The sequence below is a fragment of the Condylura cristata genome, unplaced genomic scaffold (genome assembly GCF_000260355.1).
Source record: "Condylura cristata isolate star-nosed mole 26May11 unplaced genomic scaffold, ConCri1.0 scaffold00002, whole genome shotgun sequence".
In the NCBI taxonomy this organism is placed as follows: domain Eukaryota; kingdom Metazoa; phylum Chordata; class Mammalia; order Eulipotyphla; family Talpidae; genus Condylura; species Condylura cristata.
Genome location: NW_004567103.1, coordinates 56,937,396 through 56,957,022, shown reverse-complemented (window position 1 = coordinate 56,957,022; position 19,627 = coordinate 56,937,396). Strand labels below are relative to the sequence as shown.

The 19,627-nt window shown below is 40.6% G+C and overlaps 1 protein-coding gene across 1 annotated transcript in view; it reads left to right on the top strand.

The window, feature by feature from the left end:
- Positions 1-794: 794 nt before the first annotated feature.
- The window catches only part of GPD2 (glycerol-3-phosphate dehydrogenase 2 (mitochondrial)), a 144,382-nt gene continuing 125,549 nt past the window's right edge, over positions 795-19,627 (top strand). Inside the window, exon 1 of the mRNA XM_004674642.2 lies at positions 795-913. The gene's annotated coding sequence lies outside the window, so the exon portion shown is untranslated. The remainder of the gene's footprint in view (positions 914-19,627) is intronic.

Sequence of the window (19,627 nt, the reverse complement as noted above, 5' to 3'; positions counted from 1 at the left end):
AACTTGGTCTACCCGGCGGGTTCCCGCGCTGACATTCAAGCCAGGGTGGGGGTGGGGGATCAGGACGCCTACAGAGCAAGCCCGGGAGCCCAGGGCCAGGGCTTTAGGCTCTGACGACGGGGTCCCAGGGGTCCACTCGCCTCCAAGACGCCAGTCTAGACCCAGGGAAACATGTCTGCCGAATAGGGAAGCCAGATTCAGGGCTGGGAAACGAGAAAACAGGTAAGCCAGGCCCTCCGGCTTAGACTTGGGCGAGTGTCTCCTCTCTCCCGGGCTGGTGGCGAGGATGGCCGCGAGGGGGAGGGCAGAGGAAATCCGACACCCCCACCATTTCCTCCTGGCCTAGCCAGGCCGAGGCTTCCCCGCCTGGCAAGGCTAGGGGAAAAGCCAGGAGAGCCGCAGCGCGAGGCTGCACGCGCAGCCCGGGGCGAGGGCCTACGCCTCCGCCGCGCCGCGGCCCCGCCAAAGGGCCCCGGGGCCCCGGGTCCGGGTTGAGTCGCGTTCACTGGCGGCGGAGAGTCTCTCATCCGCCGCCCGCGCTTCGCGGCGCACAGGGAGCTCCCCCTTCGCCGCCTCCACTCCCGGGTTCCCGCCTCCACTTCCGCGTTTCCCCGCTGGGCCGGAGGAGCCTGGGCCCGCGGAGCCGGGCTGGAGGCGGCGGCTGCGCAGCCCGGGCGGCCCCTGGGGTGGGAGGAGGAGCGGGAATGGGAGGAGGAAGTCGCCGGGAGGCGGGGGCGCGGCGGCGCCGGGCGTGTCAGGTTACACTCGCTCAGCCTGCCCCGGAGTGACATCCGCGCGCTCCCCGCCGCCAGCTCCGCGGCCGAGTCTCTGATTCTGGGGAGACAGAGACTCCGCCTCGGCTGGAGGAACTAGGTGCTCCGGCTCTCTCCTCGCTCGAGAGGACCAAGCTCAGGTGTGTGCTTCCTGGGAGACCCGCGTCCCCAGCCCCCGAGATTGTAGCCGGGAGTGGTCCTTTGCTGAATCGGGAGAGCCCTCTAGGACTCCGGTGTTGGACGAGAGGTGGCGGGAATCTGGGAAAAGATTTCGAATTTGCCCCCAACAACAGAAGCTTGACTCTTTCTGATCCCGGGTTGCAGCAGTAACATTTTGAAGCGCGGGAGGGTGTAACACTTTTGCCCCTTTAATTAAGTGGCAGGACTTTTGGGCGAGGGTTGGTATCCAATGGAAAGTTTACTGCAAACTTTTGGCTGGTGAATGTCGCTCCGCTGAGAAGGATTGTTGCTCCTTCCGAAGCGAGGGAGAGAAAGATTATAGAAGGGAATTGGGGCATCTTTGAGAACCAGAGCTGCTGGAATGTGACAGGTCTAGGAGGAAAGGGAAGGTGGACACTGATGAACTTAAAGCAGCTTTCTCGTTCCCCATGTAGTAACTTCTGTGAGCAAAAATAGATTTGCAAGAAGTGCTTTGGCAGCGAGGTAGAGCCTGCTGAATGAAGTGCTGCTCTTAGCAGTTGATTTCTAGACCGCCTTCCATCTTCTCTAAGGAGCATTTGCTCCCAGATCAGCCTTTCTCAGGAGTTCCAAAGTGATTTACAAACAGATTCGCACAAAGGCTTGGTGACGTGGGCCAAGCCAAATTACACAACACATTATAAACATCACGGGGGGCAGCTATAGAAATTGCTGACAGCTAATTTAGTCAACTTATACTTGTATAAACAGGTAAGGGAAGGAAAGGCTGATTAGTTTCACAGAGCCTTTATTGCTTAAAACAAAGCTATTAGAATTTGTATATGTCTCACCTCTAAGAGATCTGAAGTTTCTTTTTGGAGTGTGGAGGGTAATGATAGGTGCCACACTGGGAGCCAGGTATTTCCTGCTAAGTTAGCCTCTGAGCCCTTAAGCTCTTGCTTGCCATCACAGAAAGTTGGAGGCCATTGTCTAACCGATGTGCAATCTGGGGAACCTTATGATGTGGATGTGTGTCCCCTCCCTTGCATGGGGGCCTTCCTTATTGTCAAGTTACATCACTCCCTTGATTTTTCCAAATCAACTCTTCAGATAGTAATGACTGAACTGTGGAGCTCTGGATTTGAGAACCAATATTGTTGGAGATGTCCATTCAGCTATCTCATAATCTGCTTATTTCATAAAAATTTTCTGAGTGTCACTAAACTCTGCTTCGTTTTTCTTCTGTCTGATTTGTTAAAGATGCAAGACATGGTTTAGTAATTGACAGGAGGACCATTCTGTTACAAAGTGATAGTGGGTTTTAAACCTCCCCAGTTTAGTTTTGTAACTATTTGATCTCTTTATAGATATTTAACATATTTGACTATTATTGTACAGAAGTAATTTTGGTGTTATAACAAATTACCCTATTTTGTTTTCTGTTTTTAGTCTTATGTTTCTAGACTCTTAAGTTCTGTGAGAGAGCTTAGTTTGCCTCATACACTTGTATTTCTGATGCCTCAAGTGGTTACTAGCTTGTAATAAGCACCCAATAATGGTGTCATAATGAATGAACTGTTGGACAAACCCTAGCTTGTAATAAGCGCTCAATAAATGTTTTCCTAGTGAGTGACTAAACTGTGGGACAAACTCTAGCATACTGTAGTGGGGGAAGAAAACCAAAGACTTTGGCCTTAGGCAGCCTAATTAAGCTCACTGAGTCTCAATTGTTTCATTGGCAAAATGTGGATAATTATATGATATTACATGTGAAATCACTAGTCATGTACCTTTTAGGTAGTAAACTTCAAAGTATTTGCCTTTTTATTTTTCTTTTCATATTAAGAGATTTGGGCAAAGTATGTAGTTAATAATATAATTTAGATGTTGCTTATTGTATGTCAATTATCTTTTTTTTTTTTCCATTGAAAATGGTGTTTATGCTGAAGGGACAAAGAGAAGTAAATGGACATTATGGTTAGTAGAGAAGGGAAACAATTTCCTGATTGTTATCTAATTTCTCCTCTTTATTTTTTTTAACTTGACGATGTTTCTGCCTAGGTTTACCTATACTTGATTCTTTCTGCTTGTCAACACCTGGATTGACAAATAAGTTGACCCGAGTGAAGAAACAACACTTAGAAAATTAGAATCAAATATATATAGACTGAAGTTTTCCATAGTTTATGCAGCATTAATAGCAACAAGTACCTAGGTAAAGAAGAAGTATGGTTTTCATGTTTGAGGTTAAAGATTGCTTAGCAGGGTAAGCCATAGAATTTAAGACAGTTAAGAGATTGAAATAAATCTTGCAAAATAAGATGTAAGTGGTTGGATATTGGCTATAACCAATATGGGTGTGGGAGGTAAATGTTTTGACATGGGTTGATTAAGTAGTTGGAAGACAATTTATGGTGAAGAGAATGTGACTTTAGCAAGAGGGACACAACATTTCCTGAAGATTAAAGCAAAAGAAGATGGTTGTTTCAAGAATGTTTGCTATTTTGTACTTACATGTATTGCAAAACCAGCATTATCAAAATCTTTCAAAAATGAACTTACTATGGAAATGTATGTTAGAAACCTACTGTTTGTACATTAAATAATACTTACCACTGTGTTGCTGAAGTTTTAAAACCCAGGATTGGAGTGAAAAAATTATTACCTTTCGTTCTTGTCTCTTGTATCAGGCAATTGTCTTGTTAATCTCGTCATTTATATACGATGGGATGTTTTTCATCTGAAGTTTCAGGGGAAAATTACTAGTCATAAGCTTTGTGATCACTACAACTGGCTAATTTCGGAATTGTTATTTTGGGAGACAAGAAAGGACTGAATGGAACTAACCTAAGAAGGTGTTATCAAAGTACTTTAGATGCTCATTGTCAAATAATGATATTCAACAGTAAATTTAAAGATCTCACTGTCTTCAGAAACCAATTCACGAAAAAGACAGTATCCCATCTAGTTAGTAGAAGTGCTTTGAAGATTTGTACAAAGTGGAAGGTTTTTAAAGTCCAAAAAGGTGGGGGAAAGGAATAAAGAGGTTATTTATCAAGAGAAAAGTATTGTTTTAGGCTGTCCGCTCTCTTAAAGAAAGGCAAGGGATATTAAGTAGACTTCCTCACTTACGTGATATTATTTCTCACTTATGTGAAATTCTAGATTGATTGATTTAAAGTAGTAAGTCTTGGTGGGATTTGGCATAGATAACACGGGCCTGTGGTTTCTTTTCTTAAACATCATTAAAATATGAAATTCCTTTATGACTAATCACCTTTGAGATAGGAGGAAAACTTGGAAGTTGTATCAAAAAGGAGAAAGGACTAATTGAAGGCATGGATGTTGTCTTGCTTTAGAATTGTTAGCATGGGGAAGAGGTAAGTTGGAGGGAAAGATGATGAGCCCAAATGCACATAAGAGACTAGGGTCAAGGTGGCGATAAGCCAGCAAATCTAGCAATTGCAGAGGAGACTTCTTCCTGTTTTACCTGACCAGGTTTTGGTCTTATTAGTCTACAGACTGAGGGACACCTGGGGATCCCTAAATATGTATATATCGTAAATGGGTTTTGCCATGTGCCACATAAAGACGAAGCAAATTCCTAGTGTGAAAGAACTTTAGTAGAACAGAGTGTCTGAAAAGAAAAGAGAAGTAAAGTAGTTTCCCAATGAAACACCCAGTTACCCATCCTGTCATGGGTAAATGCCCAGCTAAAAAGGATTGGCACAAATTGAGACTACTGAGGCCCAAAAGCTTGCCATAAGGTTAAGTCACCTTCTGGCAGGGAACCACAGGGAAGGGCAGAGCAGGTCAGGTAAGTCCAGAATGAAAGGAGCATAACTGAGGTACAAGTCAAGGTTAAAGCTACCGTCATTAGCCTCCCCAGGGCTCCGACCATGTCTCTTCCAAGTGCCTTCTCATGTCTTGGCTATGCCTATCTTCTTCCATGTCCCCCAAGTCTCTTGTGCAAGTCCAAAGCTGAGAAGCCAGCTTCTTCACATGGGCTTCTGCTCCACGAATGCCTCTTCCAAGTTTCTTCAAGCTTCTCTGCAAGGTTACTCTCTTTGCTCAGCTCTGCCCTTCATTAGGTAGGGCAGGGAACATGGAACCTTCCTCTTTTTGTGGAAAATACGCTCTGTGACAGTCTAGGGCAGGGAACATGGAACCTTCCTCTTTCTATGGAAATTATGCTCTGTGACAATCTAGGGAACATTTAAAAACAGGAAGCACAAGGCATGGCTTGAATACCTTAGGATGTTTGGATAATGATTGTGGTCTGAGATTGCCTAGAACTTTTATTTAAGAGTCTTGACACATGTGACCATGTTTCTTTACATTTTTTCCTTGTTCTTTAGGGTTTTCATCTTTTGCTGGAGGCTCTTAATGTTAAAAATTTCTTGTAGATCCATAGATGTTCTCTCATTTTCAGCAAGATAGGTTCTTTCAGAGTTATTCTGGTTCATGCAGTAGACAAAACATGGTTTCTGACTTAAATTAGATCAAGCTTTAGTTATATTTAGTTATATTAGTGGGGAAAAATTAGTTAATTGAAATATTTTTCTTCTAACTGAAAATTATGAGATGATTTTAAAACATTAAAACATTAAAACATTATTTGGGGACATCTTTTTAATTCAGACAAAATGGAATTATTGCTAATAAACTTTATTTTGTAATACCATGATATTAGAAATGTGCCTTATTTTCAAACAATGTTTAACTTAAAAATTTCAAATCTCATGTTTTTAAAATTATGTCTTTTGTGGAATCTCGTATTTGACTACCCGTACCTATCTCCTTCTTTAAAAGGTTATAAGATAGAGAGAAATGCAAACCTCACTAACCAAAAACAGAGGATGATTTTATAAAATGAAGTTTGCTAGAACCTGCTATTATCAAATGAGAGGTCTTTGAATATGACATGATGACATATGCTTATAGAGCTTTATTAATTACCTGACATCCATTGGTGAACACTAAGGCCAGTTGGGTTATACACAAGGGCTACAAAAAGATGTCCACGGTAATATTTTAAGAAAATTTTGGTTAAGATTTTTGTCATTATTATTTCAATCAGACACAGTAAGTTTTTAAATGTATTGGAAAAGTGGTGAAAATAATCTGGCTGTCAGTACTAGGCTCTCCAAAGTCAATTCCTTTTATTTAAAAGGGGTAAAGAGAGGATGCTTCCTCTCATTGCGATAATAACATTGTTCACAGTGTCTGCTTTACCTTTTCCTGGGTCATTCTGTCTTGTTGGGTCAAGTTCCAATTTTTGCATTGGAATTTTGCCCTGTTCCTCCCTGTGATCCAGTCAAATGGGACTTCTTAGAATTCCCTAGATCTGTCTTATTCCTACTGCTACCCTGTGCTATTTCACCTTTTTGAAGTCCTGTCAATCCTTGAAGGTCTTGACCATAGGCTACCAGTTTTGTGAAGTATTCCTCACTATCTTAATCAGCAGTGTTTTGTATATTTCCAAAACTCTTTAAGCTACTCATTTTATGCTACTCCTGTATCTCTCATTTCTGTGTATGGTAATTACTTGAAAATATGTACTATTTCCTCCTCTGCAGAAGAGCATACAGAGCAAATGCTGGCTCTTACATAATACAATAGACCACATATCAAACTTGTGGGGTGCTTGTGGGGGACACCTAAATATTTGTTAAATGGTTGCCTCAGAACTCATTTATCCTTTAATTACTCAAGAAATAGGTGGTAGAAAGGGTGGATATAATTGGGCAGCAGATAACACATGGGTATATACATTTCATATAATCGGTTAAGCTGCATTCGTTAAATTTTGTTTTCAGGATGCCTCTTATTCATTTGGTAGTTTTCAATATCTAAAGGGAGAAGAAAGATAATAACTGCAGATGAACTGAAGGTGTAAAAACAATCCCTGAAGAACATCAGTGGAGGAATCCATGAATGAGGAAGTTGTTTAATATTTCCTGAGGCTTGAACAATTGTTTTCATGGTTCTTAAGATTGGCTCCTTTTTCTTCACCAATTTCACCCTTCTTTCCCTCCTGCCCACCTAATCAAAATCCCAATAAAGAATCCAGAACCCACTTCATAACAAAATGATTGTCACTTTCTTAAAAGACTCTGGATTCTAAGGGGACAAAACCTTGGTGACCAGTATAGGTTAAAGCAGTTTTTAGTTATAAGCATCCCTGAAGTCACACTGTAGCCACAAGTGTCACTTTGGTCAATTTCTGCACCTTTCCATTTCTTCCCCCGATAATTTGGTGGCTGGAATCAATGAGCTTGCTCTTGTCTTATCTCAGAGGAATCCAGTCTTAAATGGATTCTGTTCACCCCTGGATCCTGATGTAACTTTTCCTCCTCTCTAACTCTAGGGTTTCCTTTCACTCTGCTGTCCAGATGTAGCCATTCATATCTGGAGGATGCTGCAATCTTGATCTTCCTCCTGGTTTATGCTCATAGTAGCCATCATAAAGAATTTCTTTTTGTTTTTTTTCATTATTCATTATTTTGTTATTATTTGCTGGTACTAATTCCCTTCTCTCACTGCAGCTCAACATTAAGTAGCTAAGATTTTTATCTATAGTGAGACTAATAGATTCAAAGAATTTAAAATAAGAGTTAGAGATCAAACCCAACTTTGTCTTTTTGTCATTATGCCAGAAATCACCTATTTTTGGCACCATTCAAGCACTTGGCAGAAATTATGAAATGTCAACAATGAACATTGTTATATCATTGAGGAAACAGAGGCTCAGAAGACTTAAGTGACTCACTTAAAGCCACAGTTTTGTTTTTTTTTAAATATTTATTTTATTTATGCATACATGAGCTGGGGTGTGGCCAGAGGTGTGGGGAAGAGGGGTATGTGTGTGAGAGGATTCACTAGAGACAGAGTGGGATGCAGAGACCAGGTAGATCTCCTGAAATACACTGCTGAATGGGGAGCAGTGGACAAGACAGGAGGGGTCGGCTGAACCATGTGTGTCATCTCCCTGAATGGAGATTAAACTCATGGCTGCAGTGGCTGCTGATAGATTCATAGTGCTGAGACTTAGTCCCTTCCACCACCAGGGAGGACCCACATAGTTATTTTTTGGTATGTCAGAAACTTTCTTGAATAAGCCTCAAGAGATAATACTGTATGCATTTAGTATGCACTTGTGTAATGTATTTCTTACTTTTTACTACTTTAGATTCTACAACTCAACCCATTGAACTTTGCCTTTTAACACCTCCATTTCTTAATACTTTATCCTATAATTTAATAGTTTACACCAAAGAAAATGAACTTGTTTATCAACATGGAGTATATAGTACAACATACCTATTTGAAACAATATTCCTTTTTGACTTTTAGTAACGTATGCCCTTTTTTTAATTTCCTTTTTAGTTTTAATGGAAATATAAACAAATTGCAACTTGCAATTTGATTTTTCCATTCTTACTGGGAAAATGAATATACTATCCTGCAAATTAGAGGTACATACAAGTTTTATGTTTTTTAGCATTCACCATGAATTCTTTTGCCTGTTTTTGGACAGAACCTTTTCCCATTTTTTACCAAAGTTTTCCTAACCCTTGACATTATTTATTTTAAAGATTTATTTTATTTATATATACAGAATCAGGGTACAGACCAGAGATGCAGGGGAAGTGAGAGGCTTCACCAGAGACAGAGTGGGGAATAGGACAGGCAGATCAATGAATTACACTGCTGAGGAGAGCAGCGGGCAGCCAGGAGCCACGCCGTATGGGTCACCTCAATCTCCCTGAAGATTGTGCTGAAGGAGGGCCTAACCCTCGACATTATTTTTAAGCCTTTTTACCCACTTGTGTATTTCTTAACCAGAAGAGGATAGTGATTCGAGCAGACTAAACTGTTTAAACAGGAAGAACTGAGGATAAATAAAACATAAACACAACTTTTATGTTTATTTCTTTATCACATCATAGCTTTTAGTAGCTAGATGGTTTTGTCCATTTTATTTTATAACTCTGCCATTCTTGAAGGCTTTGTTTTCAACTATATCCAGCGAGTGGAAGGGAAAAGAAATGTACCTGTTTTTTAAATGCTTAGTCTTGAAACGATTATATCAGTTTCACTCACATATCACTGTCCAGAAATCAAGTATACAGTAACTTATCAGCAGAAGGAGATAGATTGGCAAATACAGTCTAGCCAAGAGCCCAGGAAAATAGGACTACAGGTTTATAGTGAAGAGTTAGTTGTCCCCTCTATACCCTTATTATATCCTCTTATACTGAGAAAACATATCTGTCAACTCTTATTATTTTTCCCTTCACCTCTTCATAGATCTGAATCCATGAGCACCATCATTAACTGCCAATTTAGAAGTAAAGATACCCAAATTTGCTGCTATCCCCAATACTCTGGGGATGGGCCCCCCTCATCCTGCCATATATTCATGCTCAAAAAAATTTCTCCATGTACACCTGCATTTTAAATATTTATAGAAATAAACATTTTCCCAACACAAAAGCAAGTAAGAAACCAAAACTGTTCCTTTATGCAGCAACCGCCTCTAGTTATGCTTACTTCCTCCTGTTCTTTCAAGTTGTGTTTCCTGAAAAAAAAAAAATTAAAAAATTTATACATATAGGACTGGGGTACAGGCTAGAGGTGCAGGGAGGGAGAAAGAGAAGATTCACCAGAGACAGAGTGAGGAGCAGAACAGGCAAACAGACTGAACTACATTGCTGAGGGGAGCAGAAGGCGAGACAAGAGGTTAGCCACGCCATGTGGTTACCTCCCTGGCTGGGATCCAACTCAGTACTGCAGTGGCTGTGACAGCTTCATAGTAACCCATTGCGCAACCAGAGAGGACCGAAAATATATTTTATGTGTTTTTTTTTTTTACTTCATCTTTTTGGAAATTTGTCTTCTATCTTAGATGAATCTGTTCTTTTTATGATTATTGTGTCCTCCTGATGGCAAATCAATGAGATCTAATTTCTGTGGTTCTGCTCTGTGAAAGTGAACTTTCCCTAGACTGCTAACACCTTGTTTTTGCTTTTTTTGAGTGATTCCTTATGGATCTCTTTGCAGGTTCTCTTCTTGGATTTCCCAGGGCTTGTCCTTCGTGCACTATATCCTGATTGTAAATGTTCTCTTCTCCACCAAGTTATAATGTAGACCTGACTTCAATAATTTCCAGACACTGCTACCCCTAACCATCTCACTCCCCTGAGTTCAGTGGGCATTTCCACTTGACGTTCCATAGTCAAGGCCAGACTCTTCATTTTTTCTCCTCTCTCTTCCAGTGCTATTTCTCCTCTTTTGGGGAAACACCTTGATTCTTTCTCCTACGCACATTTGCTAAGTTTGTCATTCGCTTAATATGTGCCAGGCATTATTCTACCAATTAAAATTATATCATTGTACAAGATAGTCTTCTCTCATAGCATTTTATGGGAATAAGGTGAAGAAACACCACTTATTAAATAAAGAAGAAACCGATGAGATGGTGAGAGCTGTGTGGTTATTTTGGATTTGGATGGATTGGGAAGGCCTCTCTATGGAGTTGACATTTGAGCTAAATCCTCGTGACCACAAGCAACTAGTTGTGCAAAGATGAGGAGCAGAGGATTCCGGGCAGGCGAGACAACTAATGCAAAACCCTAATTGTATTCCCAATTAATTTGGTAAAAAAGGCAAAGACCTGAAATTCAGGGAATGAGAGGAGAGGTGGCTCCTTTAGTTTCCTGTGACTGGCATTACAGATGACCACCAACTTAGTGGCTGAAAATAATACAAATTTGTTCTCTTCTAATTCAGGAGGCCAGAAGTCTCAAATAGAGATCACTGCAGTGAAATCAAGCTCTTGGCAGGTTGTGCTGTTTTAAAGGCTCTAGCTGAGAAATCTGTCCTTGCTTCTTCCAGCTGCTGGGGATTCTAGAATTTCTTTGTGACAGCATCTCTCCACATTCTGCATCGTGGTCACAGAGCCTTTTTTTCTGTGTGTGTCTAACCTGTCTTGTCTCTCTAATAATGATACAGAAAGAACACTTATAGCTCACTTTGATAATTCAGGAAAATCTCACCACTTCAAGATCTTTACTCTCATTTAGAGACTTCTTGGGAGGGGAGTCATATCAGATAACACAGGTTCTAGAGATTAGGAGTAGAATGCTTTGGGTGGAAGTTTTCAGCCTACCACAGCCCATGAAAAACTTCAATCAGCAAAGACCATATCCCACAAGGCTTTAGAAGCCAGAATAAGGCATGTGCTAACACATGCCATTGAAGGATTATGTGCAGGAAAGTGAAGTGATGTGATTTCACTATAAAATAGTGTCTCTACAAAAGAATCATTTCTCTTCAAAATATCTTTTCAAGAAAAAATGTTTCCTTATCAAGTGAGTATTCCTTAAATCTTAAGGAATTAAACTATATTAGATAGAATTGGACTTTGCAGAGGCCACAAATCATTTAAATATATAAGATTTTTTACATTCCAGATACCCCCCCCAACCAGTTTTTTCCCCCTCTGGGAGTTACTGCTCCCTTGAGAATATGTACTAGCAAAGAGTGCTGTGCTGCTTAAAGCAGACTGGTTTGTGGCTGCATCTAAAACGCAGGTACAGGAGGTGTGTTTGGAAGTGAGATTTGAGTTAAAGTCTGTTTTAGTTGCCCAACTTCAAAATAATGGTTGTTTGGACAAGGCTTTTGTGAAAAATGAAATAAATAGGTGGATTTAGGATGTTTTTGAGATAGAGTTGACTGGGTAGGGGAGAGGAAGAAATTTCCCTTTACACTCTGATTTTTGTAGTATAAGAGAAGCAAATTAACATTATAGATATTATTAATAGAAAATAAGTAATTTCACATGTATGGGAACTCAATTAGACAAGAGGGCATGGGGGAGAATATATACTATATACTGGGATTGGGGTCTGGGACTTCAAGGAGAGAGGAGGGAGTCTGCATGTGAAGAGAAGGGGATTCTCAAAGAGTAGGTTCTCTAATGAGATGTTTTTTTCCAGCCATACAGGTAGATTATTCAGAGAGAAAGTTTGTTTCTGGTAGTAGCCCTCTTTTTGAGTAATATTCATACTTGGTTCTACAAAAACTGGGGAGTGGTAAAAGTTTCTCATGAGCCTTCAGAGACTCAGTTGATTTCAGTTTGAATGACCCACATGCCAAAATGCTACATCTAAGGCAGTCCTATTCTGAGTAGTTAGGATAGTCCTGTTCTGAGTACATAAGGAAATCTGTTCTGAACACCAGCTGAATTTGCTGCTAGATCAGTTATCTAGAGATAAGAAAATAAAAATTAAGGCAATGTCTTATCTTTTTCATTTGGGGCCATAAACTGAGAAGGGGAAACTGGGAGAGAGCCAGGCTTGTTGGAAGATGTAGTTTTGCTTTGCTGTATTAAATCTGAGGTGCCCACTAGGTTCCTGACATATGGCAATATCAGACAACTGGATACATGGAGCTGGGAGATTCTGGGATGCATTGTGCCTGAGGATGCAGAATCAGGAGTTACTTGCATCAGCTTCTCTTTGATACTGTAGGGAATTACCTACAGAAATTATACAAAGAAGGGTGGTTGGAGCACTGTATCATATTGAAGGGGAGGAGTTGCCACTGGAATAGATGGAAATCAGGAGAGTTTAAAATGTTTTGTAGGGAGATGATTCTAGTGTGTTAATTATAGAGATTGCATTTGGTGAAATGAGGTCATTTGTGACTTTGACAGTGTGACATTTAGTTTAAGTCAAGAGGTCAGGCTAAAGTTTGTTGGATTGAGTTGTGAAAGCAGAGACAGTGCTTACAGACAACTCTTTCAAGACATGCTTGTTGTGAAGAGAAACAGGAGGGGCGAATTTCTTGCAAGGATATATTAGTCAAGGGAGGGTTTATTAAAACCAAAGGGTAACAAGTAGGAGTATTTAAGTGGAGAGGAAAATGATTAAGTAGAGAGGAAATGATAGAATGATTATGTAGATCTGGACAGACTGATGAAGACAGGAGATAGTAGTTCTGGATAAATTGTGGGAGGAAAATCTCTGTAGAGTCAGGAAGGGGGGAGATCTAAGTGCATACGTGAAGATGTTGAGTTTTACTAGGAACAGGAACATTTGCATACATAGTAAATTGGAAGACTGCTTAGAGCATGGCTATAGAGATTGGCTGCTCCTGGCTTGGGTGATAGGAAGATGGAACTACCTGATTGCTTTAACTTTCCATACAGTGTGTGATAATGATGTGTGGAGAGGAGTAGAACTGATTAGGGAAAGAAGGGAAAGAGTTTCCAACATCCTAGGGAAAGGAGTAGGATTGTCCATTAGACATATGCAACTATGAATTTAAATTGAGGTTGGTAGTGTTTGTGCTGTTTTTCTCTGGGTAGGTTCTTTATCTTTTAAGTAGTTGTGTGAGGTAGGCAGATATTTGGACTTAAACAACTTGAATATTTCCCTTAACTAAGAAGCAGGAAAGGAAGACAGGAATGGGGTGGGGGGGGGGGGGGGGGGTTGCTGGCAAGGGAGATATTAGATTACAATGAAGGTCCTTGACTCCAAGGAAGTGAGGTTCACTTCCTGACACCATGTGACACCAAAAAGGGAAGTGAGTGTGTAACTAAGAGAGGCCAAAATTATTGGGTCAGTGGATTGCAAAGCCTGATAATGCCAAGAAGTTGTAGTGGATGTGCCATTGAGTCAATAATTGGAATTTTAAAAAAGACGGTGTTCACAGTGGGGGTGCTTGCAGCAGAAGTATGAGGGGTGGTACTGGGAAGTATGATGCCAAAACCAGAGGTTGTAACAGTAAGAGTGGTTGACTGAGAACTGGAGCCTCTGTGTAGAAGTAGAAGACAGATGCAGGTTCAGAAAGGGACATAGCCAGGGACTCAGTTTGTCAGTGAGTGAGGAGAAATAGCAGTAAATAAATAGGTAAATGACAACCAGTAGGGATAATGGATGGTAAAGTCTAACACTGATAACAGATAAGGATTCTGAATGAGGGAAGAAGAGAAATAATCAGTGAAGTGGAGAGAAAATCTTTCTGCAGACTGGGAGACTTTGGGGAAAGGAGCGCAGAGGTGTTATGGAAAGTATTTAAAACTATGGAATGGGAACCACAGAGGTAAGCTTTCACACTGGAGTGAGGCCCCGAGGCTTTTTGTGAAGGTAAGCATTAACTCTTTAAATCACTTGATCATAGGAAGGGTTCAAGAAAGGGACTAGTTATCAGCTGTTCCAGAGATGTTTTGATATTTTAAGATTGGGTACAGTCATCCCTATCTAAATTAGCTGAACATTCAACTTAGATGTGAGAGTATAAACAGTCTGACCTTGGCTGAATAAACATTATTATTATTAGATCTTTTTGAAATTTAGGTTAAAGCTTGCCTTCTCCATGATTTCAGGGTTCTGTTGGCAAAAGAAATACTCAGAGGAGAATATTATGGAGTTAGCCGAACATAATTTTAAATTCCAGAAGGTAGAATGGGGAGGGTGGGCTGGGAAAATGAGGAATGGGGCCATTTGAGCTTCAGTGATGACTGAGATAGAGAATTGTAGTGCATGGTGGGTGTGGTCCTATTGGTGCCTTGGGGATTCTAGGGTAGGGACTGTATAGCAACTTCTACTGATGTGGTAACAAGGGTGAGCAAAAGCCTCTTTAGAGATTCTGTCATCCGATGACAGACCCTTCACTTCCTGATGGCAAGGTGGCCAGCTGGAGTGTAAAGGGCTCCTTAGGGATTCCTCTCAAGTGACCAGGAACATGAGGGGCTCTGAGGCCATATTTTCAGCAAATATGGTGCAACCCCCGAGGGAGCAGCCTTCTGCTGTTTGGCAGAAGTTATGGACTATTGCTTCTGGGGCAGCCATTTTAGCAATCCTCCCTCTAACTGATGTTTAGTCTCGTGTTCTCCCTCCATTGTGACTGCCATGGCTTAGTATGGATCTCAGGAGCTTGTGTCTGACTGTTTGCATCCTGCTCCCAGACTCATGTCCTTTTAGTTTATCTCCCAAGGACAGGGAATAGTGGGGTAGTCTTTTAAATTCAAGTGTGATTCTATCTAATCCTACAGTAATATTGTGAGAATTAACATTATAAACTGACTAATGTAGTCCTTATAGCACAGATTGTCTCCAACAAATATCCTGAAAGACCTTCACTGGCAATCTGTTGCCAGTGTGGACACAGACCAATTCCTTTGAATAGCATGTAGGACCTCCAGAGATTTATCTATGCTTGTTCACTTGACCTCTCACCCACTCTGTTCTGGGCCTCTCATGCTCCTTGGGTCTTGAAAATACTATTTACTCATCAGATCATTATTACCCTTAACCTGGTGAATCTTCAAGATTTCAACTAATTATTGCTTTCTTTACAAATCTGTGATATTTCCTACATACCCTTCCCCCCAAAGAAAGTTACTCTCTGAGCCTCTTCTGCAAGCCTTGTTAGTATCACTTACATTTTTATTAGAATCTCCTCTGAGGTCTGGATTTCTTAAAGACAGAAATCATAAATTATTTGTCTTTGTTTACTTATGGACTAACAGAGTAGGTGCCTTTTGAAAATTTGTTGAGTGAATATTCAGTACATAGTGGAGTTTACATATTTTGTTGCTGTTGTGAAATCTACATTTTGTATCTCCTCTTTTTCTTTACTTCCTTTTTTAACAGTGGGGGTGTATTTTCTGATGAAATAGAGGTTGAAGGCAGAAGAGAATTGGTGACCACATGTTTTTGGTGAGGATGTGAAGGAGACTTAACCTATGTTCTTTTTCTTCTGCTGAGTGACTTTTACTACTTGAGTTATCCATTCATTTTGCTCACTATTTGTCATTGTTTTATGTTAAGTATAATCATTAACGTTTTCAGTTATGTGCCCAAAGAAACAGAATTATCAAATGAGCGTGCTTTTCTGGTAATGTTTAAATATGATTAGATTGGATAGTTTCCAGAGCTGGCTGTACTTTAATGTTGGCATGCAAAACTTTCTGGAATCTTGGTTCAGGTGTCCATTTCTTTTTAGGTTGCTTTCAACCTTGGTTTTCTTGACCCTTCATGCATTAACTGGTTAATTATATAGAATAAAGGACTGAGATAATGTAAATCAGGCACCAGCAATAAGGGTTCAATCAGAGAAGAGTGGGAAGGGCACATGTGAATTGAGGTGGCAAAAGAGTAAGTCAATCCCTAGCGAGATGACTAGGAAATGATGACAAGGGGAGCATGAGGGCAGATTGATAGGTGGTAGAAGAGTCTGGAAAGGGAATGGGTGAAGAGGGCTTGAGGGACACAATAGACTGTTGGGCAGTGGTTGGCATGCACTGAATGAATGAACAAACAAGACGCATGTTGGCATTTAAGATGGAGTCTTTGTTCGCAGATTCTTCCTGTAAGGCTTACCAAAGTCATGGTGGATGCTTTTGTGTCCTGAAATCACAAAATCATCCTAGAAGGAACACATACTTGATGATCTTCATTTCTCTAAAAATGGTTGCCTAATGGATTTGACTGTTCTGAGAGCATGTTCATTTCATCTTACTTTTTCTAAGGTAGATAGTGCTAGGTTTCTGATAGAGTGAGAAAGCAGTGCTTCGTCTTTTCTGAACTAAAAATAAACACAAAGAAGTAGTTGAATAGAGGACAAAAAAATCACTCTTGTAAGTCACAGTTGTCCCAGTGACTTGGGTTAATTCAGGACAGAAACCTTTGATCAAGTGTCTTACAGGGAATGTTTTAAATCGGCCAACTAACTGAACTGCTAGAGATAGATGTATAAACATTGGACTCCACGTGATTCAAGCCTGATCTAAAGTGAAAGAGAGCCTGCTGTCTCCCTCTGACCTCTGTAATAGGTAACCTATGGCCTGGAGTTCAAGCTGTATCAGGTGTTGGGTTTTAGAGGTTTTTTTTTTTCCTTTCTTTCTTTTTATGGAGCACTCTACAAATAATAGTATCCATTCTGTTTGAGAGAATGTTTATTTTGGGGTGAGGTGCTAGAGAAATACCAGAAGAGACCTGCCTACTGTTTTGTTTTTGTTTTTCAGGAAAGTGTTAGAATTCGTTTCCCCAACTTGTGAGTCTTAAGTGCACTTGCTTGGTCAGAGCCAAGTGCTTCTTAGGCTACAGCAGGGCTCTGGCCCTTTGTTGTACAAGCAGTGCATTGACTGCTTTTGTGCTCTAACCACAGACTTCTCTCAATCTAGCTCAGCAATGTAAATGGGGAAGCTCATTGTAGGTACTCAGAATAGTTATTATTGACATCGACAGTTGTTGATAGCAGATGTAGTTTTACATTTTATTTATATTATCTCAAATTCTCAATATAACCTGTGAAGTAGATGAGATTTTATAGATGAGATGACTGCAATTCATGGTCACACAGCTAGTAGTGACTAAGTGGAATTCAATCCAGGGCCGTTTGTCTCTGATGACCTCTATACCCACTGCCTCCTGCAGAGAATGTTCTATTGACCGGGCAGGGTGTCAGTTAAATAAGCCAAGGACAGAACCCTATGACCAGAAGGATCCCAGCTGTACCTAGAGGAGTAGCTGTGTTCCTGCATGCCAGCTTTGAACTGTCACAGGTTGGGGGTGGAAGAGGGAGAGAGTGGGGGCCTGGGCAGGGTGTTGGCCCCCTAAGATGATCTGGTGTGCCTATGGATTTCCTTCAGGGATGGGACAGTGGAGGGCTTCCCTGGATGTGCTGGCTGGAGATTCTGTGCCTAGGGAATTGATTTCTGCTTATGGAACACCCAATTCCAGCAAAGTTCGATCAACTCTGTAGTCACTAGCTAGTTGATGGGTTTTCTGTTGTGTTAAATTTTAAATCCCTGAGTGGGAATAATGTGAAATAACTGAAAACTGAAAACTAATTTAGAGACAGTTTAACTCAGAACTTACATAGTTGTGTCAGATGCTCAAGGCAGATTCGTGCTAGCTGGGATGGAGATTATTAGAACAAGGGGGATAATTTATGACATTTTCCAGTTATTGCTTCAAGATTCCTAATAAATTGTAAAGGCAAACTATCCTCTTTTCTTTCTCTGCATAGGTCTGTTAGTCTAGATCACTAAATATGACAAAAGTTGTGCAACAGTAAAATCATTCTAATAATGGTCAACTGATAGGAGATTTAGTCAAATGTCAGCCATCTATCTGTGTGGTGCTCTTTAGAGTTCTTACTTTTTTTGCACTTCACTTTCTCTCACAGACATATACACACAGAATTTTTTTTTCTTATAAGAATATTTCCTCATGTTAGGAATTAAAGAAATGATGCACACAAAAGTAAAAAACGACTTTAATCCTACCATGAAAAAATGAGATTTTAAACATTTTTGGTGTATATTTTTTGTCTTTGTGTGTACATATATATTTTAAAATAGAAGAAATGCACAGATATACTGTTTTATCTACGTTTGTTCTCTTCAAGATTAATATTGTTTGCCCATTTTCCCATCTCTATTTAGCATTAATCCAAAGAATTAATTCCTAAGCATAAAGAAATTCTAGAATATCTAACTAATTTAAGACTGTATGCTTACTTCTAGACTTTTCTTCACTTTATTATGTCTACTGGCATAAAAGTGTTGCCTTTGTCAGTCAGGGTTGGGTGAGAGGGTGTTGCTAGCAGTCATCTGCACGGTGAGTGACTAGTCCCATTTTCCAGTTGGTTGAAACAATGGCATGGGGTCTGAGAGAGCAAAAGGGCAGGGTTATTGGACCTAGCAGTGTCACAAAAATAAAATGTACACAGATACTCTTAATTTCTTAAGTGAAGAGCTTGGAATTCCGAGAAAGCCAGTGGCGTTCACTCTGGGATTGCCCTCCAGAAGGGTGTGGCGCAGGGAGTTGAATGCGCCATCTGTGATCACTGCCAGGCCTTGGGTCTCAAACAGTGAAAAACAAACCCTGTTGCTGGCCTCTGCCAAGCTAATGTCTGATAGGTAGGTCTAAGTGCACTGGGTGAGGTCAGACCTGAAGGTCACTGTGCTGATATTGGAATCTGGAGTTTTGACAGGAGTCCCATTAGAAGTGCTGTTTGTAAGTCATTTGCCTCATGGCTGCCTCGTGATAACAACAGTGTTTTAAATTATGGGGTAAATTTTTTGGATTAACTTTGAGTTTCACTTTACATTATCTGAAGATTTATGGTTGAAGAGAATCTATTGAGTATAAAAACTGCATCAGCTATGTGATTTGACTGACAACAGGTCCAACCTAGCCCACTGGGGTCTGGTGAATTACATCTGCTCAGTCAGAGTGTTTCTTGAGCTGGAATTGAAATGCATGGCCCTTTAGCTTCCAGTGTGTTGCCAACACTCAAGCAATTGACTTTTGCTCTTCAGTCTCCAACAGGGGGAAAATTATGGAATAAAATGGGGAGAGACCATGCATTCTCAAGATTCAAACCCATAAATATAAATAACTATAATTAATCATATGGAGTCTCTCTTGTCTATTAAGTCTATACTCAGTGTGTCTTTAGCTTCCCAGCCTGTGGTTGCTGGGGGGATTTCGGGTGCCTCTGCTTGTTGAGATTTGACCCAGGGTTTCTCTTTAGTATAGAAAAAAAAAAAAAAAGGGCTATTTTAACTGCTATTACCCTGAAGGGCATGCCCTGTAGTGTCACTAGTCCTCTTTACTCTAACTAGGGTTCCTTCTTTCCTCCTTCCCATTCTCTCTCCCTCCCCTTCTGCTCCTCCCTCTAAATCCCATCAT